Source organism: Pteronotus mesoamericanus, unplaced genomic scaffold, assembly GCF_021234165.1.
Source record: "Pteronotus mesoamericanus isolate MK-2021 breed Mesoamerican mustached bat unplaced genomic scaffold, CSHL_Meso_final contig_590, whole genome shotgun sequence".
Taxonomy (NCBI): Eukaryota; Metazoa; Chordata; class Mammalia; order Chiroptera; family Mormoopidae; genus Pteronotus; species Pteronotus mesoamericanus.
In genome coordinates this window covers 137,285-164,576 of record NW_026555207.1, presented here as the reverse complement: position 1 = coordinate 164,576, position 27,292 = coordinate 137,285, and the positions used below count along the sequence as shown (strand labels likewise).

The 27,292-nt window shown below is 39.0% G+C and overlaps 1 protein-coding gene and 1 pseudogene across 6 annotated transcripts in view; one reads left to right on the top strand and one right to left on the bottom strand.

Moving 5' to 3' along the window:
* The window catches only part of STIM1 (stromal interaction molecule 1), a 178,963-nt gene that overhangs the window by 72,470 nt on the left and 79,201 nt on the right, over window positions 1–27,292 (bottom strand). The gene's annotated exons all lie outside the window — the stretch shown is intronic.
* LOC129076344 (FAU ubiquitin-like and ribosomal protein S30) overlaps window positions 8,950–27,292 on the top strand; it is a 95,776-nt pseudogene continuing 77,433 nt past the window's right edge.

Sequence of the window (27,292 nt, the reverse complement as noted above, 5' to 3'; positions counted from 1 at the left end):
GCCTGTGACTTCCTTTTAGCCAGGCTTAGGGCCAAATCCCAAACAACAACGAAAAGCCAGTTCTTGATAGATGCTTAGTAAATGTTTTTTTGAATGAATAACTAAATACCAATTCCACAATAATATGTAGAATTTTCTAGGCAGAAAAAGATAAGAAATCTAAGTAGAGATGATAATATAAAACCAGGTTTTGTCCTTTTTTTGGCGTTAGGACCCTTTTATACACTTAAAAACTTAAAATCCCAAAACTGTTTGACATGTACTATATTAAAAATTAAAACAAATCCCAATATTTAGCAATTAATTCATTATAAAACAATAAATCTCCTCTGTATTAATATAAACAATGTGTTTAATAAAAATAATTGTTTTCTGGAAAAAAGTCATGAGAAGGGTAGAACTGTTTTATATTTTTGCAAATCTCTTTAATGTCTGGCTTAATAAAAGACAGCTCCAGTCTTAAATGTTTCCTCATTCAATGTGTTGCTTTGTTTGAAGATCAAAACATAGAATATGCAGTTGGAAAAAGCAAGAATATGTTAATAACCTTTCAGATAATCATGACATTTTCTCTGATACTACTCCAAAAGTCAACAAGTAGTAGGTTTATTAAAGGTTAGTTGCAGTGCAAAATCTGAAGCTACAAGGATGAACTTTTTGTACTCTATTAAAATCCACTGACTTACCTTGCACTTTCAACAAATCCATGCATGATTTTGTATCATGACACACTCATCATTTAGAAACTACAAATTCAATGAGTTAGGTGGAGCTTCCAAAATGGACACATTTCATTTATACAATATCAAAATAATCACAATTATTAATAACACCACTGCTTTCATTAGAAAAGCTTTAAATCTGGGGAAGCTATCAAATTCACAATTGCACATACAAATTTTCTAAAATTCTAATTTTCATTAAAAGCTGAAATTTTAGCACTGGCAACAAATACTACCAGTTTTTTTCTTAAGGCCAACTCACTTCATTCATATTCAAGAAAATTTCTGCCAAATACATTATATATTAAAGTAAAAACAGTGTTCCCTGAAAAAAAAAGGCAGTTCAGTTTGCAACTCAATCACACAAATGCTTTTCCTTGAGAAAAACATCAAACTTCTACATGCAGAAGTGCTTTATGCTTAACTTCCTGTTTCATCACACAGAATACTAAAGAGAGATATATTCATGGATTACAATAAAATTAATACATTTTTACTTCTTTATCAAAAACTTTTTTTTAAAAAACTGAGAGTGCCATGAAATTGAGGAATACAATAATTACTAGCACAGTTTTCTGCCACTGCTTTGATTCCTGTCAAGGTGCCAGCAGTTTTACCTACTAATTGCTTTTGCACCATTGGTGCAAATGCACACCCAGAGAAAAAAGCAAATAGCATCTGGGCATTATTATTAAAATGGCTTTGACCTTCTGGATCCCAGGAAAAGTCTTGGTGACTCCCAAGGATCTGCAGACCATACTTTGTTAACCACTGGCAGACAAAACCATAACATCCTTTTCCTCATGTCCAAATCTTTTCTTCTTTCTCCAAGCAGAGTTAATCATTTACTGTTGAATGGTCCCAAGCATTTCGTACATAACTTAAATACATTAATATTCATGCTCTGAGTTGTTTGCATGCCACATCCAGAAAAGGGCAAGGACTATGTTGGACTCACTCTATGCCCCAGGGCCAAGTATGGCAACCAACACCATCTGCCCTGTCAAGCATAAAAGTGGTAAATGCTGGCTGAATGAATGAGTGCACAAAAGATGGATTCATAACAAACTATATCTCCTCAAAAAGCAAGAGAATTCTTGAGTACAACCCACCAATTCCCACCACCAATATCCACCATCCACCTAATAATGCCTCTTCTCTCCCAGCCACTTTCCTTTCTTATCATTAAACAGTAACTCATCCCCCAGAGAACACATACCTGTAGGCATGCAAAGCAGAGCCACTGCAGTTGAGCCTCACAATGGATTGTCTGATGTGAGACATAAGTCCAAAGTGAAAGAAGTGAAAGGAACAGCAGTCAAGAAAGAAAGTACATATTAGGATAGAGAAGGGCGCTGTAGAGGTCAGACTAGTCCTCAGTGCTTGGCTGGGAATCTGGAAATAGCTAAATTTCACCAACAGGAGCCTCATCTGTGAGAATAATCTCTCCTGCTTCACCCCCTACCTCCTCAGCCAGGACTAGCAAGCTCTGCAGTGACTCAGAATGCACCCTTGCCCTGAGAAAGGCCAGCAAGAATGCTAGCTAGTGCTAGCATTAGGTAGCATAGGTAGTGCTAGTACATACCAGCTGAATCTCTGTCCAAATCATCTCCCTACTTAAAGCCTTCAAAAACTTCTCATGATTCTTAAGATAAAATTCAATTACAACTGCAAAAAGTGTTATAAATGAAAATTGAATTGAACTTAAATGAAAAATGAAAGGCCAAGAGGCCACCTGCCACCTTCTGGCGTCATATCCATCAACTCCTTCAGCTTCATGTGTTTTTCTTTGATGTGTCTAGTTTCTTTCCTCCTTTGCATACAGTCCAATGGTTGTCAACTCTGGCTGCATATTAGACTCATATAGGGAGTTCTTCTTACATTGATGATGCCCAGGTCCCATCGAAGACAAATTTAATCAGTATCTCTACGAATGGGACCTAGGTATGGGTTTGGTTTGGGGGTGGGGAGGTTGTTTTTTCTTTGAAACATAACATACATAAAGTACATAAATAAACATATGGATCATATGTATATATCCATGTAACTACCATCAAAATCAAGATATAGAACAGTCCCAACACTCCAAGAAGACTTCCTCCCTCTTCCCTCTTTCCAATCAATATGACCACGACTACTACCCAGGCCGTCTCCTGGCAATAGTAACCACTACTCTGACTTTTACCACCATAGATAAGTTTTGTCTATCCTTGATATTTATTAAAATGGAGCATGTATGTTTTTCAAGATACAGTTGCATGCAATAAAATGCCCCCTTTTTAAGTGTACAGTTCAATGTGTTTGACAAACATACATACTTGTATAATCACCTCCCAAATTAAATATAGAACATTTTCATCACTCCAAATCATTTCCTCTTGACCTTTGATTGTCAACCATAATCCTTTTCCCCATACAACCACCGGTCTGATTTCTATCATTATAAATTTGTTTTGCCTGTTCTAGAACTTCAAATCAGGGTAATCATCAGTATGTTCTCTTTTGTGTCTGGCTTCTTTTGCTTAGCGTGATTTGAGATTCAACCATGTTGTCATGTGTATCAATAGTTTCCTCCATTTTGTCACTGAGTAATATTCCATTGAAGGGATATACCACAGTTTGTTCATCCATTCACCAGTTTTTACCATTACAAATAAAGTGCTATGAAGATTCATGTACAAGTGTTTGTGTGGAAAAAAAGTTTTCCATTTTTCTTAAGTGAAAATGAGTTCCTATTTTTTTACTTATTGATTTTAGAGTGAGAAAGGGAGGAGGGAGAGAGGGAGAGAGAGAGAGAGAAACATCGATTTGTTGTACCACTTATTTACGTATTCATTGGTTAGTTCTTGAACCTGCAATCTTGGCATGTTGGGATGACGCTCCACCAATTGGGCTACCAGGCCAGGGAGAGTTCTCATTTTTATCTTGAGATCCACTTAGGGTGGACTGCTAGGTAATATGATAGGGATATGTTTAACTTTTGAAATAATGTCAAATCGTTTTCCAAAATAGTTGTATTATTTTATATTCCCAACAGTAACCACCAGTATGAAGCACCAGTCCTATTGCTTCACACACTCTTACTTGGTGATGCTAATGTATAGCCCAGGTTATGAACCACCTAGAATTCCTTTTATGTGAAAGGCTCTTCATTCCTTCCTGCAAACTCTGACTGATGCTGCTGGTCTCAATTTAAATAATTTTTCTTCAAAGAATCTTCCTTGATTCATCCCTCCCAAACAGGTTTAGGTCCACATGATACATTCTCCAAAGCAACTTTATTTTTCATTTAAAACCCTTTTCACAATTGGAATAATTTGTGTGATAGTTCACTTAATGTCTGTTTTCTCCACTAAACTGTAAGCTCCATCGCAGCATGAATGTCTTCTTTATGCCTGAATCCTGGCTTCTAGCCAATACCTAACATGTAGCAAAGTCCCTCAACCATTGGGCTTCAATAAACACTTGTTGAATGAACAAATGAATGCCTGGAAGAACTTGTTGCATGAAGGAGCAAATTCAAACAGAGATGAACAATCCAGTTCTTGCTTGCAAAAAGTACTAGAATCAGCACAGTATATGAATTACAAAGACACAGAGTAGAATATGTTAAAAGGCAAGAAACTAGATAGTAGGAGATACCACAGTTTGAATAAGTAGAGGACAGTGGGTTCAGAAGCATGAGCGACCCAAGTAAAGCAAGCCCAGAGCAAGAAGCACAGTATCTCACATAGTTCAATTTATTAAAGGACCCAAAGTTAAATGGTTCTTTTCAGCAATCCTGCAAAAGCTCTGGGCGTAGAGTGGGAATAATGGATGTTGGGATTCCCTTATTGTACTCAGACTCTAAAAGGCAGAGCTGGAGGGGCTTTGAAGGGTCACTGCTCACTTTACAACTAGAGAAGGATACGAGGCCACAAAATGGGTTTGTTGTGCCCTAGGTTAGTTGCCAAAACAGTGGCAGAACCTGGTAAAAAGCCACGCTAACTTCCTATGCCATGTCCTATGCAAGGCTATGTTGGGAGATCAAGATGATCTGGTGCAAGAAGGCTCTTCAGAACTACTGATTCTTACTCTCCAAGGACAACAAACAGCAGCAGGTTCCATCAGGTACTTTTGGTCTATTAAGCGCAAACGCGAAGTCCTAACCGGGATTCTGCCATTCCCCAAGTAGGGTAAAATAGAACTTTCTGAAAAACATAAATTAATTAAAATAAAATAGAACTTTCTGGTATTGCTTTAACTTTTCTGGTGCCCCACACTAGCCAAAGGCCCCTTCCTTATTAAGACTTAGAAAAACAGTTTAAAAGATACTAAGGAAGAGATATTGAGTTTCTGGTACACTGCTGGGAGGGGCAAAAGGAGCAAAGGAATCTGCTTCTGTTAAAGCATATGAAACCTAATCACCTGCTAGAAAAGATGAAGAAACTGTCAACCCTCCTCAGGAGTGGGGGCAGGTCAATCACCACTTTTGGGCCCCATTTCTACCTTCTTCCTCCTCTCAGTATTCTTTCTTCAAACTTTGATTCACAAAAGCCTTCTTCCAGAAGAACATAGCTAATCCCTAAAATTAGTCCCTACCACACAGGCCAAGACCTCAATAACTTGGGCTTCTGATACAGGGGCCTTCCAGCTGTTCTGAACCCTTTTGCCTCCTCCTTGGTCTCCTGCAGGGCACCAGTCTCTTGTCCATCTGCTTAACAGCCCATTTGCCTGCCCTTTTAGTACCATACCTTTCTGACTGACTGAAAAGTGTCTGATCTCCAGTTCAATGTTCACACGCTGCCATGTCAACACTCATTTATGACTTTCTAACAGTTACTTGCTGAACACTGAACTAGCTAGCTGAACTAGCCAAAGGCACTGGGAAAACAAATAAAAGTGAGACATACTTCTCTGGCCTCCAGTGTCCACTCTACCCCTAACCCTCAACTATTAAAATACTCTGACTACTCCTATGGATTAATCTTCTCATCTGAAAAATCAGTGAAGTCCTGTGAAAAACAGTAAAGCCCTATAATAAAAACATCAGTCATTCATTTGTCATTTCTCTCCTATTTGTTTGACCTAACAGGAGTCTTAACTTCCCAACTACAGCAAGAGAAGGCTGGCTTTTCTGGTGTTTCAGTGCTGGGCCACACAACACCTGATAAAGGACAAGTAAAATCTGCTTACAAATTTTGAATATAAGCTTTCTTAGTTTAGGGGTCCCATACACTATTGGTTTTTATATTCTAACGCTATCTGTGCCAAGAAGTGTAACAGCCCCAAAGAAATTAAATCAACCCATACTTGTTCAAAAGTTACCCCAAATTTTCTGACCTGGAGCCTAACCCAAACATTCGGCGTCCTGACCAGTGCTTGTCAGGGTCTGACATGGCCAAAAAATAATTACAGACAACTCAAAACCTTTCTGTTGCGAAAAGTTTCCTAAAAGTACTGGGGTAAGCACCCAAGGCCTTGCCCAGATAGGGACTTTACACAATGCCCACAGGAGGTGCTGCACCCATTAGCAGACCCTCTAGAATTATACCCGTCTGGGTTCATAAGAGGGGCTGGCTCCCAACAATCAGCCCCAAAAGCACAGTGAGAAATGCCTTGAAGATATAAACACTGAGGAGCCAGGCACATCACTGCATGGGGTAAAAACAATGTAGATTTCAGTTTCTATAGAAACAAGAGGTCATCCTCAAATCTCCCAGGCCCATTGCTGGCTGGCTGACCAGAAAACACATTCCTGGGCTCCAAAAGGGACTAGAACTAGGAGAGAGCTTCTCATCATTTTTTTGCCCCACATAAGCCTCCATTCAAACAATACAAGGAAGATAACTGATCCCCCTTCTTTTCTTCAGAGAAGATAACCAAGAACATCTACTGAAAAAAGTTGCAGTCAGAATGATGAACTAAGAAATGGGTTGGCCTAATGCAATTCTCTGCTCTGGTAGCACGATGTCTCCCCTGAATGGGGACTATCAAGACTAAAGTGTGCCTGTGCCTTCTTACAGCCCAGGCTTCCTAACCCTGCTCCCTCATCTGAGCAAGCCCAACGTGATTGCTGAGGAAAGACCCCTACAGCAAAGCATAAAGCATAAAGCACTGAGTTCAAGTCTCAAAATATTTACACACATTACTATAACTGATTTCCTTACTGACTTCTCTGTCTCTGCTCTGTTTCTCAAACTCATCTTCTACTAAAGCAGTCAGTATAATTTTTCTAAAATTCAAGTCTGAAAGACCACTCTCTTGAATAAAATCTTTCACAGGTTCACACAAAAGCCTGTACACAAATGCTCATAGATGCTTTATGTGTAATGCCAGCAAGTGAATGGTTAAAGTCTCTGGTACTTACATACATTGAAATACTACTCAACATAAAAAGAAACCAAGTAATGATACACATAACTACATGGATGAACCTCCAGGGAATTATGTAGAGAAAAAAAAAGCCAATTCCACAAAGTTACATACTCTATGATTCCATTTATCGCAATATAACATTTTTGAGAGGACAAAATTTTAGAAATGTTAGGGACAGGAAAGCAGGCAGGAGGGAAGGATGTGGTTATAAAAGGGCAAGGATCTTTGTGCATTGGAACAGAACTTAACACACACACAAGAATGCGTACGTAAGTGCAGTAAAGCTGAGGAAATGTGAACAATATTGGTGGATTATTTTTCAATATTAATATTCTGGTTGTAATATTCAACTACAGTTTTCTAAAATGTTACTGTGGGGGAAACTTTGTACAGTTTCCCAGTGATCTCTCTGTATTATGTCCTAAAACTTCATGTAAATCTACAAGTATCTCAACATTTAATTTAAAAAATTTCTTTGCAGGGCTCCCAAATTTCTACAACAGTAATTTCTAATTTTTTTTTCAATGAAGATCTTAAAAAAGCTTCATGTAATAATAGTTGTACATTTTAGTATCACCTGATTAAAAAATGATTGATTGAGGAAATAATACGGGTTCATGACACACCTTTCAAAGACCCCTTTCAGGGCTTCACATACCCAACACTGGGGATCACTGGCCTGTATAGAGAATATAATATAGCAAAATATACAAGTCTTTTCAAGAGTGGTCCCTACCAAATTCTCTAGTCTTACTCCACGTCACTCATCACATACGCCCAATGCTCCCACCATACTAAACTACTTTCAGTTCCATAAATAGCAAGGATCACTTTGTGGCTTTGTACATATTGCTCCCCCTGCCTGCAGTATCCTTGCCCCATTCTACATCTGACTAACTCCTACTCAAGTTTCAAGATTTTAATCAGCCTTTTTCTAATTGCTCCAGGAAGTCTTCTCTACACTGTCTCCCAGGGTTAAATGAAGAGCCCCTCTGTTGTGCTCTCATAGTCCCTGTGTTTCTCTCTATTACAGCTTAGATCAATTGCTTAACCTCTTTATGCCTCCGTTTCAATTTCTTTAAAATAAGGAGAAAATAGTACCTACCTCACAAAGTTATAAGAATGAAATGAGTTAATACATATGAAGTATTTCGAAAAGAGCATGACACATAGTAAGTGTTCTATTACTATCAAGATGTTTTTGTTGTAATTGTCTGTATAACTACTACACTGAAAGATCCAGCAGAAACTGATATTTGCATCCACCTCTAGTCTGGCAAAGAGTAGGTGCTTGGTAAATATTTGGGGGAAAAAGAGGGACCTAAGGTTGGGGTAGGGAACTAGAATCTAACTCAGTGGCAGAACGGGGGATCTAGAGAATTGAGAATTACTGCTAATAACAAGAGGTAAGTATAAGTAAGAGCCAGGAATAAGAGCACCATCTTAAGCACAGAAAGACTCTATTACACAGGCTTCCAGTCAAGATAGTGGCGTGGGCAGACATGGCTCGCCTCTTGGCACAACCACATCAAAATTACAACTAAAATATAGAACAACCATCACTCAGAACCATCAGAAATCAAGTTGAATGGAAGTCTGACAACTATGGAATTAAAGAAATCACATCCATCTACACTGGTAGGAGGAGCGCAGACATGGAAGGGGCTGGTCTCACATCCACTTGGTACATAAAAATTTGGGAGGGATACCTTGGGAGCGAGGAGTCCCAGCCTCACACCAGGCCCTCATCCCACAGTTCCAGTGCCAGGAAGATAAGTCCCCACAACTTCTGGCTGCAAAAACCAGCAAAGATTGAGTCAGTGGAAAAAAATTCTGGAACTCCAAGCAGTTCCTCTTAAAGAATCCACACATGGACTCACCTACTCATACTCCCTCAGAGCTCCAGCACCAGGGTAGCAGCTTGAAAGGCATCAGTGGCATAAAGGGTGCAACTGAAGTGTCTGACATCAAGGTGAGCAGAGGCCATTGTCCCCTTTCTAAACCCTTCCAGCACAGAGCCAGCAAGCTGCTTCACTATCTGAGACCCCATCAACCTGGCTAACACTGTTTGACCCACGTTGGAGATCCCCAGAGACTCCACCCAACCCAACTTATGGGCCCACCCAAGCTGCTTTTCCCTATGAATGACTCATCTTGACTCACGTTGCACAACTTCCTAAATTGTCTCAAATGAGCAACGGCTGGCCTCAGTGAGCCCCAGGCCCAGCACTAGCAGCAGCCAGCCTAGATTCACAGCTTGGTTTTATCTGGGAATCTCCAACTCCAGCACAAGTGACAGCCACCTCACATTGCTATATAGCTCAGGAAGGGTGGCCCTGGGCAAAACACAGTGGGGTGGAGACTGGGGGGAGGCTGACCTTGGCCTGCAACACCAGAGAAACACCAGGGCCAATGCACACAATGGACAGCTACAGACCATGTTGGAGCACCATCACCCTGCTTCTGCACAGCTGATCCTTCATGGAGGGTGGAGGTCTGTGGTAAGTGGTCACAGCCAGTCCTTATAGCTGATTGGCCTGGGTAAATCCCTTCCATTGATCTAAGAATAGCAACCAAGGCTCAACTGGAACAGGAGGGTGTACGAAAGCACATATGAAGGATGTGCCTCAAGTACCCAGCATGGGTTATGGGGAGGCTGTGCCACTGGATCCTACAGGATACATACTACATTAGGCTATACTACCAAGACATGGAGTCAAAGCAGCTCTACCTAACACATAGAAACAAACACAGGGAGGCTGCCAAAATGAGGAGACAAAGAAACATGGCCCAAATGAAAGAACATATCAAAACTCCAGAAGAAGAGCTAAAAAAAAATAGATATAAGCAATCTATCAGATACAGAGTTCAAAAAACTGATTATAGGGATGTTCAAGGAACTTAGTGAAGACCTCAACAGCATTAAAATATTCCAGTCAGAAATGAAGGATACACTATTTAAAATAAAGAATAATTTACAGGGAAACAAGAGTAGAGTGGATGAAGTCGAGAATCAAATAAATGATTTGGAACATAAAAGAACAACAACAAAAAAAAAAACCAATTAGAACAACAAGAAGAAAAAAGAATCCAAAAGAAAGAGGATAGAATTAAGCAGCCTCTGGGACAACTTCAAGAGGTCCAATATTTGCACAATATGGGTGCCAGAAGGAGAAGAGAAAAAGCAAGAAATTGGAAATCTGTCTGAAAAAATAATTAAAGAAAACTTCCCAGATTTGGGGAAGGAAATAGGCGTGCAAGTCCAGGGAGCACAGAGAGAGTCCGACACAAGATGGATGCAAAGAGGCCCACTCCAAGACACATCATAATGAAAATTCCAAAGGTTAAAGATAAAGAGAGAATCTTAAAAACAGCAAGAGGAAAGAAGTTTGTTACCTACAGTGGTGTTCCCATAAGACTGTCAACTGATTTCTCAAGAAAACTTTGCAGCCTGGAAGAGACTGGCAAGAAATATTCAAAGACATGAAAAGCAGGGACCTACAGCCAATATTTCTCTACCCAGCAAAGATACCATTTAGAATCAAAAGGGAGATAAAGAGCTTCCCAGACAAGAAAAAATGAAAGGCGTTCATCATCACAAACCATTATTTTATGAAATGTTAAAGGGACTTATTTAAGAAAAAGAAGAGGATCAAAACTATGAACAATAAAATGGCAATAAATACAAATCTGTCAACAATTGAATCTAAAAAACAATCTAAGCAAACAAGAAGAACAGAGACAGAATCAAGGATACAGAGAGTGTTTTGATGGTTGCCAGATGGGAGGGGAGTGTGGGGGAGTGGGTGAAGAGGTGAGAGAATTAAGAAGTGCAAATAGATAGTTACAGAATAGCCACGGGGATGTAAAGTACAGTATAGGAAATGGAGTAGCCAAAGAACTTATACACTTGACCCATGGACATTAACAATGGGGGGGGGGTTTGCCTGAGGGAGTGGGGGGTGCTGGGTAGAGTAGGGGGAAACAGGTAAAAAATCAGGACAACTGTAATAACATAATCAATAAAATATAATTTTTTAAAAAAGACTCTATTACAGATTACCAAAACTTGGGTGAATATATACAACTGAGAACTACTAAGTTATACATAACTTCTAAACTGGCTTAGTCTGTACTCAATTATTATGTAGGGTTCCCTTGATTTGCCATTACAAATTATTAATATTCAGCAAAAAACGTTTTTAAACTTTTGGAAGCACTGTTTCTTTATATGAAAATGTAGAATAATAATACAATTTTCTAAGTACTTAAGATTACTCAAGCAAACTACCTAGCCCATTGATTAGAACTAGTTGATTCTGAATAAATGTTGTGTTTTCTCCTTGTCCTAAAATTTTTTTCTCTTAAAAATTTAAGAGGAAAAGGAATAAATCCCTTGGATAATAAATAACTGCCTAGATGAAGAGAAAGGGAAGAGATATACATGAAACTGACTTATACAAAGTACCAGAGCTGACAAATATAGATGATTATCTAGCACTACTCTCCCTCCAGCACCCTGTGCTTAACACTTGCTAACCCTTCAAGGCCCAGGGAGCCTTTCCATCAGCAAACCTTTAGTCAACGGCTTCAGGCTCCCCTTTGTTGTCAGAGCACTGAGTTCAGTCTGGTCCAGGCACTACCTCATAGGGTTTCTTCTAACCATAATTGAATTCTGTCCCCAGCTGGCCTGCCCTCTGGAGTGGGACTTGAGTGTCTACCTACTATCTACACAAGAATACAATTAAGTGCTTTGTAACTGTCTAAGTAAGAAAGGCAGGATGAGTATGTCAGGAACTATGCTGGGACTTATACATATGTTGTCTTTTCTATGACTTTGTGATGTCAGGACTTTCATTATTCCTAACTTAAGAGGAGGAAACTGAGTCCCAGGTATACTAAGTGACTTGCTCAAGTCACATAAATGGTGAAAGCAGGGCTGGAAATGGAATACTGTATCCAGAATCTTCATAAGAATAAACCCCTATTGGTGTCCACGTGGCTACCAACTATATAATTGATTTGTTGGGCAATTCGATCACACCAGCTCCCCACCTCAAATCCTCTCAGCTGCCATTCTGGGCCTGAGATAGCTGTTTGGCTTCCTTTCTTCCTCTAATTGTTTTCCCTTATAGGATATGCAAAGGGAGTTCTCCTCGACCCCAGGGCCTCTTGCAGTGTGGAATATGCAGAAGAAGCGGGCTAAACAGAGGGTCCTTCAATGGGAATAAAAGGGAGACAAATATTCATATCCTATAATATCAGAGCCAGAAAGACTCATTAGTTAACCTCTCTGGTTTTACAGGGGAGGATATTGAACTCTGGCAGGGGAGGTCACTTGCCTGAAGTCATTCAGCTGAATGGAGGCTGAAATCCTGTCTCCTAACTCCGAAACTGGTACTCATTTTGGTCTACCCTACACCAGGCCATAGAGAGAGAACTGGAATAGGACCTGTTAGGCCTGTCACTAAGTGAAAAACCCAAATGCTGTAAACACAGGAAATGGGCTGGGATGAGGTTCAGAGAGAGCAGCAACCTTTGCCAAGTTAGAAGTGTTCAAGTGTTTCCTGTCCACAGCTGTTAACAGTCACAGAAATGCTCCAGAAAGCAATAAAAGAGAGAAGAAAAAAGAATGAGGAGAAAATATGCAGACCTAGAAAAGACTTTATAAATTATTCAGTCCAACCTTCTCAGATGAGGAAGCTAAGTAACCCACCTCCCAGAAAAATGATTTGTCCAAACACACACTCAGAATTCAAGAACTCTTAGAAACGACTGAGTTAGTTAAAATTATTAAGTTTAATGCTGAGAAGCCTGAGACCCAGAGAGGGAAAGAGACTCACCCAAGGTCACACAGCAAGACAGTGGCAGAGGCAGCACTGGAATTCATGTCTTCTACCTCACAGGCCAGTGTGCTTCCTGCTGGTTAAAGTCAACCAGATAAAGTGATTTACCTCAGATGATGTGGATGCTGTTTTGGCCTTGGAAAAAGTACAACAGCTCAGAAAACTGAAAATAAGCAGGATATACTAACAGCTAATGAAGAATGACAAGGTCCAAACAGAGCAAGCTTAAAGGAGCCAAAACAAAAGTGCTCTGGTTGATTAAGACACATTGAAAAACTAAGAGTTAGAAAAAAATATTCTGGCTATTCTAGGAACTTACAATCCAAAAAAGAACAAGCACGGCAGGCAAAGAGAAAAGGCTGAAAACACTAAGGGAAACCCCTTCTTCTGTCCGAAGCCCAAATACCCAGAAAACATCACCTCAGCCCTGGTTAGTGTGGCTCAGTGGATTGAATGCCTGCCTGAGAACCAAAGGGTTTCTGGTTCGATTCCCAATTAGGGCACCTGCCTGGGTCACAGGCCAGGTCCCCAGTAGGGGGTGCGTGAGAGGCAACCACACACTGATAGTTCTCTCCCTCTCTTCCCCTCTCTCTAAAAATAAATAAATAAATAATCTTAAAAATCACCTCAGAAGCAACTCAGAGTTCAGCAGGCTACTACGGGGGCGGGGGGGGGGGCGGTACAATAGTAATTAGCAGATTGCCAGGCCCCCACATAACACACAGCTGGCAGGTACGGAGGGAAACTACATTTAGACAACACCTAGAATTTCATACATATTCAATTCTCACATAAGTCCTGCAAGACAAAGATTATGCTTCCTATTTAACAGATATGGAAACTGGAGCTTAGAGAAGACAAGTCACTTCGACACAGTTATAAAGTTAGTATTAGTATATGGCAGATTTAGTATTCAAACTTAAATTTCATTTAAGAAATTCTTAATCCACAGCCAACATCATGCTCAATGGGCAAACACTGCAAGCGTTTCCCTTAAAATCAGGAACAAATAGGGATGCCCACTTTCACCATTTCTATCCAACATAGTACTGGAAGTCCTAGCCACAGCAATCAGACAAAAAGAAATAAAAGGCACCCAAATCAGAAAGAAGTAAAACTGTTATTATTTGCAGATGATATGACATGACACTAAATATAGAGAACCTAAAGATTCCACCAAAAACTAGTAGAACTGATAAATGAATTCAGTAAAGAAGCAGGATACAAAATTAATAACCATAAATCAATTGCATTTTTATGCACCAATAATGAACTATCAGAAAGGGAAACTAAGAAAACAATCCCATTTATACTTGCATCAAAAAATAAAATAAAATATCTAGGAATAAATTTAACCAAGGACGTAAAAAGTCTGTACTCAGAAAACCATAAAACACTGAAGAAAAAATTAAAGAAGATACAAATAATTGATACAAATAAAAATTGAAGAAGATATAAATATACTGTGTTCATGTATAGGAAGATTTAACGTCATTAAAATGTTCGTATTACCAAAAGAAGTCTATAGATTCAACGCAATTCCTATCAAGATACCAACGACATATTTCACAGAACTAGAACAAATATTCAAAAAATTTATATGGAACCACAAAAGATGCCGAATAGCTACAGCAAGGTTGATAAAGAAGAACAAAGTTGGAAGAATCACACTACCTGATATCAAACTACACTATAAGGCCACCGTATTCAAAGCAGGATGGTACTTGCATAAAAACAGATAAATCAATGGAACAGAGAGTCCAGAAATAAACACACACCTTTATGATCAATTAATACTTGACAAAGGAGGCAAAAACACACAACAGGATAAAGATAATCTATTCAATAAATGGTGTTGTGAAAATTGGGCAGATACATGAAAAAAATGAAACTAGACCACTTTCTTACACCACACACAAGAATAAGCTCAAAATGGATTAAAGACTTAAATGTTAGACTCAAAACCATAGAAAGAAAACATAGGTAGTAAAATTTCAGACATTTCTCACAGCAATATTTTTGCCAATATATCTGCTGGACAAGGGAAACAAAAGAAAAATAAACAAATGGGACTACATTAAACTACAAAGTTATTGCACAGCAAAAAAAATAAACTCGTCAATGAAATTAAAAGATAACCCACTGAATGAATAAACATATTCACCACTGATATGTCTGATAAGGGGTTAATATACAAAATTTATAAAGAATTATACAACTCAATATAAAAAAAACCAAATAATGCAGTTAAAAAATGGGCAAAGGACCTTAATAGACAGTTCTCTAAAGAGAACATACAGGTGGCCAATAGAAATACGAAAAAATGTTCAACATCACTAATTATCAAAGAAATGATAATGAGATATCACCGCACACCTGTGACAATAAATCAATAAACAACAAGTGCTGGCGAGGATGTGGAGAAAAGAGAACCCTTGTGAACTGTTGGTGGGAATGTAGATTGGTGCAGTCACTGTGGAAAGCAGTATGGAGATACTTCAAAAAATTAAAAATGGAATTGCCTTATGACCCAATGATTCTACTAATGGGAATACATCTTAAGAAACCCAAAACACTAATTCAAAAGAATATATGCACTTCTATGTTCATTGCAGCATTATTTACAATAGCCGAGATTTAGAAATAGCCCAAGTGTCCATCAGTAGGTGAGTGGATAAAAAACTGTGATACATTCACACAATGAAATAACACTCAGCCCTAAAAAAGAAAGAAATCTTACCCTTTGCAATAGCCTGAATGGACCTGGATAGCATTTTGCTAAGTGAGATAAGCCAGTCAGCGAATGACAATTACCATGTGACCTCACTCATATGTGGACTCTAATTAACAAAATAAACTAAAAAACTAAATAGAAACAGACTCACAGAGAACAGACTGACAGCTGTCAGAGAGGAGGGACATTGCAAGGCTGGGTGAAAAAGGTGAAGGGATTAAGCAAAACAAAACAAAACAAAAAAAGAAAACCCTCACAGACACAGACATTATGGTGATTGCTAGAGAGAAAGGAAATGTTGGGGGAGGTAGAAGAGGGTATGAGGGGATAAATGGTGATGGAAGAAGACTTGACTTGCTAGATAATGTATTATAGGATTGTACACCTAAAACCTATATAATTTTATTAATCAATGTCACCCCAATAAATTCAATTTTAAAAAAAGGAATTCTTAGCAAGTACCTGCTGTTTTAACCCTGTGCTAAGGGCTAGAGATATAATGAGGAAATAGGCATGGTCCCTGGCCTATAAGAGACCATTAAGTAATAATTATTATAATAATACATAACATGTTTGAAATTTTACTATGTGCCAGGCACTATTTTGAGCTTCCCACATATAGTGTCTTATTTAAATCTCACGGTAACTTAGTGAGACAGTTACTATTATTCTCCTCATTTTACAGATAGGAAACTAAGGCAAAGAGGAATTAAGTAACTTGCCTGAGAGCATATAGCCAGTTAGTTGTAAAATAAAGAATCAAACCCAGGCACTTGACTGGAAAGCCTATATTCTTAATACCTACCTACAAAAAGACAACGGCAAGACAGCTCAGTGTGTGCTTTGATGGAGGAAAGTCAGAGGTAATAAAGGGTCTTACTGGAACAATTGGCCTTACAGAGTCACCTCTATTATATCGAGTGAAGAGTGACTATCTAGAGGCTGGAAAGAACAGAAAGGTCGGAGGAACCTAAGCATCAAGAACTGGGCTACAATAGTTGATTTCCTCCAGAGACAGGAAGACTCTGGTGAGAAAAGATAGGATGGTGACCAGAGTCACTATACTCTTCTCCTGCTGTGATCAGGGCACCATCACTTCTGTTCTGCAGAACTTTCTTATCCAGCATCTTACCAATTCTTGTGACAGTCAAAGAAGTCAGACAGGGCAGAGATTACTGATATCACTTAACGAATGAGGAAAATAAGACCAACAGAGCAGCAATGGTTTGTACTAGGTGGCCCAGTAAGCTGGTAGCAAAAGAAAGTCAAGCCTCTTGATCTCTGCTGTTTCTACTAGACTGCTCTGACTCTAAATCACAAAAAAAAAAAAAAGGGAAAAATCCTAAACATGCATGGTATTAAGGGAAGAGTTAAAAACTCTAAATTTCTCTTTTCATCTTACCATCACTCCCATTCCCACTCTCCCCTCCACTTGTCATCACACACATACACAGAGTTCTTAAACTCTGCTTACATGGATCTATGCTCCCTCCCTTGATGCCTCAAAGTCAGTGATTCAGTCAGTGCAATAATCAACCACAAGGCCTTGGCTGCCATTAAACACCATGTCCTTAGGGAAACATTCCCCTCCACCAACTCATTCTCAGCATACAAATCTTCAAATGGCAATTAAGGAAAAAGAGGAACACTGAAAAAGGAATGACAGGGAGAAAACACCCTATGAGAGAAGAATATTTCATACAATCTTAGGTCTGTACAGAAGATATCAAAGTTGGCCCCAGCTTGAGGTTTACCCACCAAACCAACTCAGTTGGGATCTTGAACTCTTAATAAGAAAAATACTGAAAACCCACCATTAACTTATTCATTCATTCATTCTTCATTATTGGTGTTTATTTTATATACACTTTATATGCTAGAGACAGACACACACACACACACACACACACACACACACACACACACACAACCTCTGCCTTTAAAAAGCTTACCTTTTAGTTTGTGCTTCATTGTTAAAGGTGAAGCCATTTTTTTTGAGGAATTCATTTGCTTCTATTGCTTATGCAAATTTTATATATATAATTTGTTTTCTTCAAGTCTTACTACTATGACTACGGGGGATATATAGAGAGGAAGAATGAAAGGTAGTTGTGCGTGTTCTTTGGTATATTTTTCGATCTATTCCAGAACATTTTTTATTTTTATTTTTGGGGGGAAATCTTAATGTGGCACGTGCCTCTTTTAGAAAAAGCTATATTCACCAGTAAATAATCTTTTAAAATTAAAGCACACTGGGGTAGGGGGAACTGACTGATGGAGAAGATAGGTAATAAAGATATAAGGAAGGAGCTACAAACAAGGGATATACCAAGTTCTGTGGGAGCAACATAAATAATTCTCCTTTAAGGGTCGTGAAAAGCCTTCCTAGAGAAGTTGCTATTGGCTTGGCCTTAAGGAATATGGAACATCTCAATGCTAGAATGCTGAGCCTGCACTAATAGGCCTGCAGAAGTCTCTAGGGGTAGACTAAAGACTCCTGGGTCTAAAGACTTCCTAGCAGAAGAGTTGCCTTGGGATAAAAGAAATATGCTATAGCTCGGGTTGCTTCAAAAGTGATATTATCCCTCTGGAGCATTTGCCCCAGGCAAAGTCCATCAAACTCTGTGATGGACTTAGCTCTACCCTGCACTCAAACAGACCCAAAGCTCTGAGCAAACTAGAGACTTCTCTATCTTACCCTCACATACTTCTACTCTCTGCTTTGCAAACTGACTACCACATCAGCAAGACCCACCTTATCTCACAAAGAGCTCAGTTGGTGATACTACCATTAATGGTCTTAATACCTAAAGCAAGCAAAAATGAGAAACATTCCAGTTCAAAGGCAACTTTCAGTGGTTTAATCTTGAGCTAGTTGAAGATAAAGACATAAGTCCTTTGATGATGCATAAACAGAATAAAGCAAACAGTTCCTGCCAAACCACAGTCCATTCAGTGGAAGCTCAAAATCCAGTAGTCAGTATTCCCCTGCCACCCTGCCAACCTATCACCAACCTCATGTTCTAGCTAGGCCCAGTCTAGGCACATAGCACAAGCAGAACTGGAAAGAAAGACCAGGGAGCAGGTTCTCAGGCCCTTCCCTGAAGCACTATCCAAATAAAAGAGAGTAGCTGCCAGCCCAGTCTTGTCCTTATGAGATTTGGAAATCAGCAAAGAAGCTGGCAATGTGCCCCCCAAGCACCACAGAGCACTCTTCTCAGGAAATGAGGGCTACTTATGCAGCCCACATAATGAGACTGCCACGCGTAGTCTAGATATTATATGGCCATTTAAGGGGTACTGTTCTGGGAAAGGGCGACTAGTTTGAAGTTTGGCTGCTGACTTACACACTATACCCATTCTCACCTCCATGCCATCCTTCCAATGATCGAATCCTACCCTACCTTAAACACAATCCATGTAATGCCTCCTATGAGGAGGCCTCCTACAGTTCTTAATGATTACTCGATTTTGTTTGGGCAACATTTACCCTCTAAAAAAATGCACAGCAATGCTTTTTCTAAGGCAGCACTTTGCTGTAGTATTGCTGCATTTCCCTCACCAGAACTCAAGTTCTTTGCAAAGCTATCCAGTTCCTGCACCTCTGTCTAATCTTACCAGGAATTACCTCCAAATACAACAAATATATAATTCTAAATGATTTAACATAGACACACCCTATCTCAAGAGCCCACTGCCAATTTTCCTCCCTCCAATTCATCCTGCCTCCCAATCAGATCTTGTTTACCACCACTTGCTGGAGGCCTCGCCTTCCTTACCATGTTGATGATTCTTCATTACCTATAACAGAGGTTTTCAAAGTGCAGATGTCAATCTCTCAGTTAATGGATCATCTTTTTCTTAAATTATCAAAGTTTGTCAGTAAGGATAGTTTTATAAAGGTTCTGTTTCATTTAAATAATAATAGCAGATACCATTTATGTAGCACTATGTGTCAGGCACTATTTTAAGCACTTTCTGTTTGTTATCACATTAATCCTCACAATAATCCTAAAAGGTTATTATTGTCATCATCTCCATTTTTCAGATCAAAAAATTAAGGCATGGGTCACAAGACCAGAGGCTCTAGGAAACATGGCAGTAAGTGAGACCAGAGACTGCAAGAACTGCAGCAGCACCCTGAGACCACAGGTTTCAGGAAGAGTGATAATGCCTGTGACCAGGTGACGCTGACAGCAGTAAGGCACCAGTGACCTGGGAAGCACAAGCAGTGGCAACAAAGACACCAGCAATGCCACTGGCAAAGACAGTGGAGTATGGAAAACACTGGCTCTCAAACATAACTAGAGGTAACTCAACAAGGTGTTCATAGCTTCAAATGTGCAGCAGAGGATAACAGTAACACAGTATCACAAACAAAGAAAATGACAATTCTCCAGAAGCTAAACCTAAAGTCATGGAAGACTGCAATCTAATTAATAGAGACTTCAACTAGCTGTCATACAAAAACTCAATGAGTTTTGAGGAAATTCAGAAAGACAGTTTCAATGAGCTCAGGAATGAATAAATGAACAGAAAAAGTACTTTACCAGAGAGATTAAAGAAAAAAAAAAAAAAAGCAGAAGCCCTGAAGCTAAAAAACTCAATAAATGAAAAAGAATGCATTAGAAAGCATTGGAAATAGAGCAGACCATATGGAAGAGAGAATTAAGCAAGCTCAAAGACAGAAATCTAGAAATGGTAGAAGAGAAGAGAGCTAAGATCTTCAAAAATGAAAACACTCTATGAGAACTATCTGACTCCATTAGAAAAAGCAATGTTAGAATAATGGGTATGCTAAAAGGAGAAGAGAGGGAAAAGAGAGAAGAAAGCTTAAAGAAATAATAACAGAGAACTTCCCAAACCAGGGGAAAGAACTAGTTATATAAATCCATGAAGCTAATGGACCACCTAATTATTTCAACACGAAAAGTCTATCTCCAAAATATATTATACTAAAACTGTCAAAAGTCAATGATAAATATGCCCTGGCTGGTGTGGCCTAGTGGATTGAGTGCCGGCCTGCAAACCGAAGGTCACTGGTTTGATTTCTGGTCAGGGCACATGCCAGAGTTGTGGGCCAGGTCCCCAGCTAGGGGCATGCAAGAGGCAAACATTTACTTCTCTCACACATCAATGTTTTTCTCTCTCTCTTTCTCCCTCCCTTCCCCTCTTTCTAAAAATAAATACAATCCTTTTTTTTAAAAAGTCCATGATAGACAATATTAAAGTCAGCTAGGGGAAAAAAAAGATATTGACCTTCAAAGCTACCCTCATTATGCTATCAGTGGAAACTCTATAGGCCAGGAGGAGGTGAAATAACATATTCAAAATATTAAAAGAAAAAACCACCAGCCAGAAATGCTCAATCCAGCAAAGTTTTCCTTCAGATATGAAGGAGAAATAAAGGCTTTCCCTCACAAACAAAAACTGAGGGAGTTCACCACTAGGCCTGCCTTATGAAAAGTGTTTAAAGGAGTTCTTCAAAAAACAAATTAAAAACCAAAATTATACACAACCTTAAGTACTATGATAAATGAACCAACAGAATCAGAAATTTTCAAAGCTACTTCAGATTAAGGTGTTAATCACTAAAATTTAACATAAAGGTTAAAGGAAAAAACACTAAAAATAACTATAGTTACCTAAATTGGATAACGAACTCACAACATAAAAAGGGGTAATATGTAACAATAAAAACATAAAAAGGGAAAAGGAAAAGAATGGAAACTGTGTAGGCAAATAAAATGCTATCATCAGAAAAAGCAGTATTTTATCTATGAAGCATTTTCGTACAAACCACCTGGTAACCACAAAACAACAATTTAGAGCAGAGACACAAAACATTAAAAAAAAACTGAGAAAAACATCTTAGAAAACCACCAAACTAAAATAGCAGACAGAAACACAAGAAAAAAGAAATAATAGAGCTATGGAACAAATAGAAAACAAAAGATTAAATGGCAAAGTAAGCCCTCATATATCAATAACTACCCTAAATGTAAATGAATAAATTACCAATCAAAAGACACAGAGTGGTTGGGTGGATTAAGAAACAAGATCCAATTATATGCTGCCTGTAGGAGACTCATCTCAGCTCTAAAGACAAAAATAGCCTCACCCTGGCCAGGTGGCTCAGTTGGTTAGAGCGTCATCCCATACACCAAAAGGCTGCAGATTTGATCCCTGGTCGGGTCACATACAGGAGGCAACCAATTAATGTTTCTCTCTCACATCAATGTTTTTCTCTCTCTCTCTCTAAATAAATAAATAAATTTTTAAAACACAATGGCATATTATCTCATACTTGTTAGAATGACTAGTATCAAAAAGACAAGAAACAACAAGTGCTGGAGAGGATGCAGAGAAAAGGGAACCCCAATACACTGTTGGTGAGAATGCAAATTAGTATAGCCACTATGGAAAACAGTATGGAGATTCCTTAGAAAATTAAAAATAGAACTACCACAAGATCCATCTATTCCACTTCTGGGTATTTATCCAAAGAATATAAAATCACTACTTCAAAAAGATATACAAGTATGCAAACGTATGTTCACTGCAGCATTGTTTCCAATAGCCAAGATATGGAAACAATCTAAAAGTCCATTGACAGATGAATGGATAAAGAAGATGTAGTACATATATACAATGGAATACCACTCAGCTATAAAAAGAGATGAAACCTGCTATCCACAAGATAGATGAATTTTGAAGGTATTATGCTAAGTGAAATAAGGCAGATGAAAAAAGGGAAATACCATATGATTTCACGTACATGAATAATACTAAAACAAAAACAAAACAAATAAACAGCAAAAAAAAAAAAACAACCCTCAAAGATGAACACATCTAATCAGTTGGATGGTTACCAAAGGGGAAGAGGAGTGGAAGGAGGGCAAAATGGGGAAAGAGGGTCAACTGTATAGTGATGGATGGAAACTAGACTTTTGGTGGTGAGCACAATATAGTATATGCAGATGTTGAATTATAATGTCGCACATGTGAAATTTATATGTTATTAACTAATGTAAATTCAATTTTAAAAAAAGAAACTAAGACACAGAGAAGTAAAATTAAGTGGTGGCATTTAGGGACAGGAGAGTCAGGCTCTAGAGTCTAAGCTCTTAGCTATTATACTACACTGCAGAGTGTAAGAAGAGACTTTATATACATATGTATGCACACCTGAACATAGGGCTTGAAAAAACTTCCCACAATAACCTCTCTTTTAAATAAAGTCCAAACTCTTGTCTCTTTAGCTTTACTTCTCACCGTTTCTTCCATATACCCTCCACTTCCACCAGACTGACATATTTATGGGATCTGCTCCTTCCCATTGCCCCTCATCTCATCACTGTTCTTCCCCAAATCCTAGTCACCTTTTAGGCTTAGCTCTTCTAGGGAGAGAATTATCATTTGTTAAATGGTTACCATGTATCAGTCACGAGGTGGGGCTTTAGACACATTATTTCATTTAATGTTCACAACCTGTGAGGCTGCTATTAAAATGCCCATTTTACAGATAAGAAAAATGTAATTCAGAGAGTTAACTTGCTAATGGCCCACAGCTCTAAAGCACACTCTCTTTCCACTACACCTTCTAAGCCCCGATGATCTAATCCCCAGATTTAAATATTTCCATGTCTACTATTTGATTTTGCATTTTATTAAAAGCTATCTCAAACTACTTTCCCGTTTATGTATGAGGTCTGTCTGTAAAGAGTCTAGCCATTGTTAATATAATGAGAACAGTTTGCATGACATCGATGTAAACCTGCCAGCCAAGAACAATGGACTGGAATGTTCATGTGTGAACAATCACGAGTTAACTGTACTAGTCAGTAGGAGATGTAGATGCCATTGAGTGAGCATGTGTACAGCGTGGCCTTGCATTCAAAATGACTGAGCGACTAGAACAATGAATCTGCATCATATTTTGTGTTAAGCTTAAACATTCCTCTCTGAAACTATTCAAATTATTCAGAAGGCTGCAGCTATGGGCAACTGGTGATTGGCAGCTTCATCACAACCATGCACCTGCTCACGCATCACATCTTGTGCAGAGTATTTTCATGAAACATCAAATCACCCAGGTGACTCAGACGCTCTACAGCTCAGATTTGGTGCCCTGGGACTTCTGGCTTTTCCCCAAACTAAAGTCACCCATGAAAGGGAAGAGAGTTCAGACCATCGATGAGATTCAGGAAAATACGACGGGGCAGCTGGTGGTCACTGGAAGAACTGTGTGAAGTCCCAAGGTGCCTGCTTTGAGGGAGACTGAGGTGTCACTGTCCTATGTACAATGTTTCTTGTATCTTCAAAAAATGTCTCTATTTTCATAGTACATGGCTGGATACCTTCAGGACAGATCATATACGTGCTTTGTCTTTCCAGTTGGACTCAGTCTCTCAACCAAGAGCATCCTCTACAGCACCTAACAAAGAGCTAGGCACACAGTGGCTGCAGAGTTTTACCAAACCAAAGTAATAGGTTTGGGCTTAGCTAGAAGAGAAAATGTTGTGTTCTGGGTAAAGCAAACACTTGTGCCTTAACCATATATAACTATTCATTAATTTCTTCTAGAGCTAAGGAAAGAGTTCTCTTAACCAAGAAAAACACATAGTGAAGTCTATGAGTCACTCCTGTCACCAATGATATAAAGATCCCAGAAAACAAGCAATAAAAAAAGATTTACAGTGGGTGGAGTGTGTTCTGCTCTTCCCTCTCTGTAGGGAACATAATTGGGACAATGCTCTCTAACAAGTACACACAGCTTCAGCTATAGAATGAGGGAATCCCAAAGAGAGGATCAGCAAAAAAAATCCAACCCTAAAGTTGTTCACAGAAAGCCCCCAGGAGGCTCAGTAATATGGAGGCAAAACACTAGTCAAGGAAACACAGAATCTGGGCTCTAGTTCTTTTCTGTTTTCTTTTTTTAAAAGATTTTATTTATTTTTAGAGAGAGGGGAAGGGAGGGATAAAAAGTGAAAAACATTGATTAGATGCCTCTCACACACCCTCAACTGGGGTCCTAATCCTAACCCAGGCATGTGCCCTGATCAGGAAGCAAACTGGTGATCCTTCGGTTTGAGGAATAGTGCCCAACTCACTGAGCCACACCAGCCAGGGCTGGGCTTTAGCTCTGGTTCATTCATTTATTTGACAAATATTTATTAAGAGTACTGAGGATACCAGTCGATCTACTGCATAATCAAGATAAGCAAGTTACTTAATTTCTCTAAAAAGGTCATAAGAAGCACTTAACTGTCCATATCACAAAATGTTGAGAAAAGGACAGATTAACGTAATGGATAAAGTATAAAGCTGCATTTTTTAAATTGTGGTAAAACATACAGAACATAAGAGGCTGTATTTTATAGCTGTATTTGGCCTAAAGGGAGAGTAGTGGTTGGGAGAAATGTGGAAATGAGATCAGTAGTAACCCCAACCTCATCATATTCACCCACTTTCCTGACCCCCTTTTGGGCCTGTAAGATTTCCAGGAATCACAGCACAAAGTCAGTTAACTCATTCTAACTCCCACCCACCTCTCATTTTTCCTCCAGCCCATGACCAGATACTAATGATGTCACTACCCACATGTTCATATATCCTCTGAGAGCCCCAGAATGAAGCAATATTTTAAAATAAAGACTACATGGTCCAGTTTCCCTTTTCTCACATTTTGTAATGTTAACCTTATACATTCTGGATAGTGCTCTTAATGAGAAATTCAGCATTTCCTTATACCAGTCGTAGGTAGCTCTAGTATCTGTTTAAGAGTAGTGATGTCAAACCAGTCAGATCTCTGGGTAGCCCACTCCAATGACAGGGAGTTCTAAAAGCTTGAAAAATCTTCCTGAATTACAATCAAGATGGAGGCATAGGTAAACATGGCTTGCCTCCTCGCATAACCACATCAAAATTACAACTAAAATAGAAAATAACTCTCTCAGAACCACCAGATATCAAGCTGAATGGAAGTCTGACAACTACAGAATTAAAGAAACCACATCCATCCAGACTTGTAGGAGAAGTGGAGACACAGAATAGGCTGGTCCCACATCCACGTGTGGTTGATAAAAACTCAGAAGGGATACCTGGGGAGCAAGGAGCTCCAGCCCTACACCAGGCCCCCAGCTCAGGGTTTCAGTGCCAGGAAGATAAGTCCCCATAACTTCTGGCCAAAAAACCAGCAAGGATAAGTGTCTGGCAACAAAGCCCAAGCTGGGGGACAGCTTTCTCCCAGACAGAAAGGAGAGCAGAGGCCAATGTCCCTTTTCAGAACAAGAAATTGGAACTCTGTTTGAACAAAATGAATGAAAAAAAACTTCCCTAATTTGGTGAAGGAAATAGGCATGCAAACCCAGGAAGCGTAAAGGGAGTCTGACACAAGAGAGATGCAAAGAGGCCCACTCTGAGATACATCATAATCAAAATGCCAAAGGTTAAAGATAAAGAGAGAATCTTAAAAGCAGCAAGAGGAAAGAAGTTAGTTACCTACAGAGGAGTTCCCAAAAGACTGTTGGCTGATTTCTCAAAAAAACTTTGCAGGCTGGAAGAGATTGGCAAGAAATGTTCAAAGTCATGAAAAGCAGGGAGCTACAGCCAAGATTGCTCTACCCAGCAAATCAAAGGGCAGATGAAGACCTTCCCAGACAAGAAAAAATGAAAGGAGTTCCTCATCACCAAACCATTATTTTATGAAATGTTAAAAAGACTTATTTAAGAAAAAGATCAAAACTATGAACAATAAAATGGCAATAAGTACAAATCCATGAACAATTGAATCTAAAAAACAAACCAAGCAAACAAGAACAGAGACAGAATCATAGATACAAAGAGCATTTTGATGGTTGCCAGATGGGAGGAGGGGTGTGGGGGAATGGGTGAAGAGGTGAGGGGATTAAGAAGTACAAATAGGTAATTACAGAATAGTCCTGGTGATGTAAAGTACAGTATAGGAGATGGAGTAGCCAAAGAACTTATATACATGACTCACGGACATGAACAATGGGGTGGATTGTCTAAGGGAGTGGGGAGTGCTGCGTGGTGGGGGAGGCAAAGAAGGAAAATGGGGACAACTGTAATAGCATAATCAATAAAATATAGTTTAAAAAAAAGAAAAATCTTCCTTGTTCAGTTGGGGACCAGGTTAAACAATTAAAACTGCTTTAGTTAGAGAAACTGCCATTTTAAAGTTTATTGTTTACAGGGGCCCCCTTTAACTATATAAATATAAACAAGTAGACACACTTTACCCTTGGGGAAAGGATACACATGATCTTCTGTGACTTGACAAAGACTATTCCCAATAACCCTCAGTATGCAAAGCTGGGTAAAATGAATACAAATACGCACAGGACCCAAAGTCCTTCCAGGACCAGAAACTGAAATCTTGAGCCCACTTTCTTTTCAGGTTCAATACTATTAGAAATTCTCTCAGACTAAGTCTTAGTCTTACAGACTAAGATCCTAAGTCAAGTTAATGGTAGGAAGGGATACTGAGAGCCCACAGTAAACACTCATACTGAGGAAAAAGTCTAAATGAGTATTCCAAGCTCAGCTGAGTGTTCCAAGCTCAATTTTGGTTATAGTATTTACTATATCATGGAAGAAGACTTGTTCTG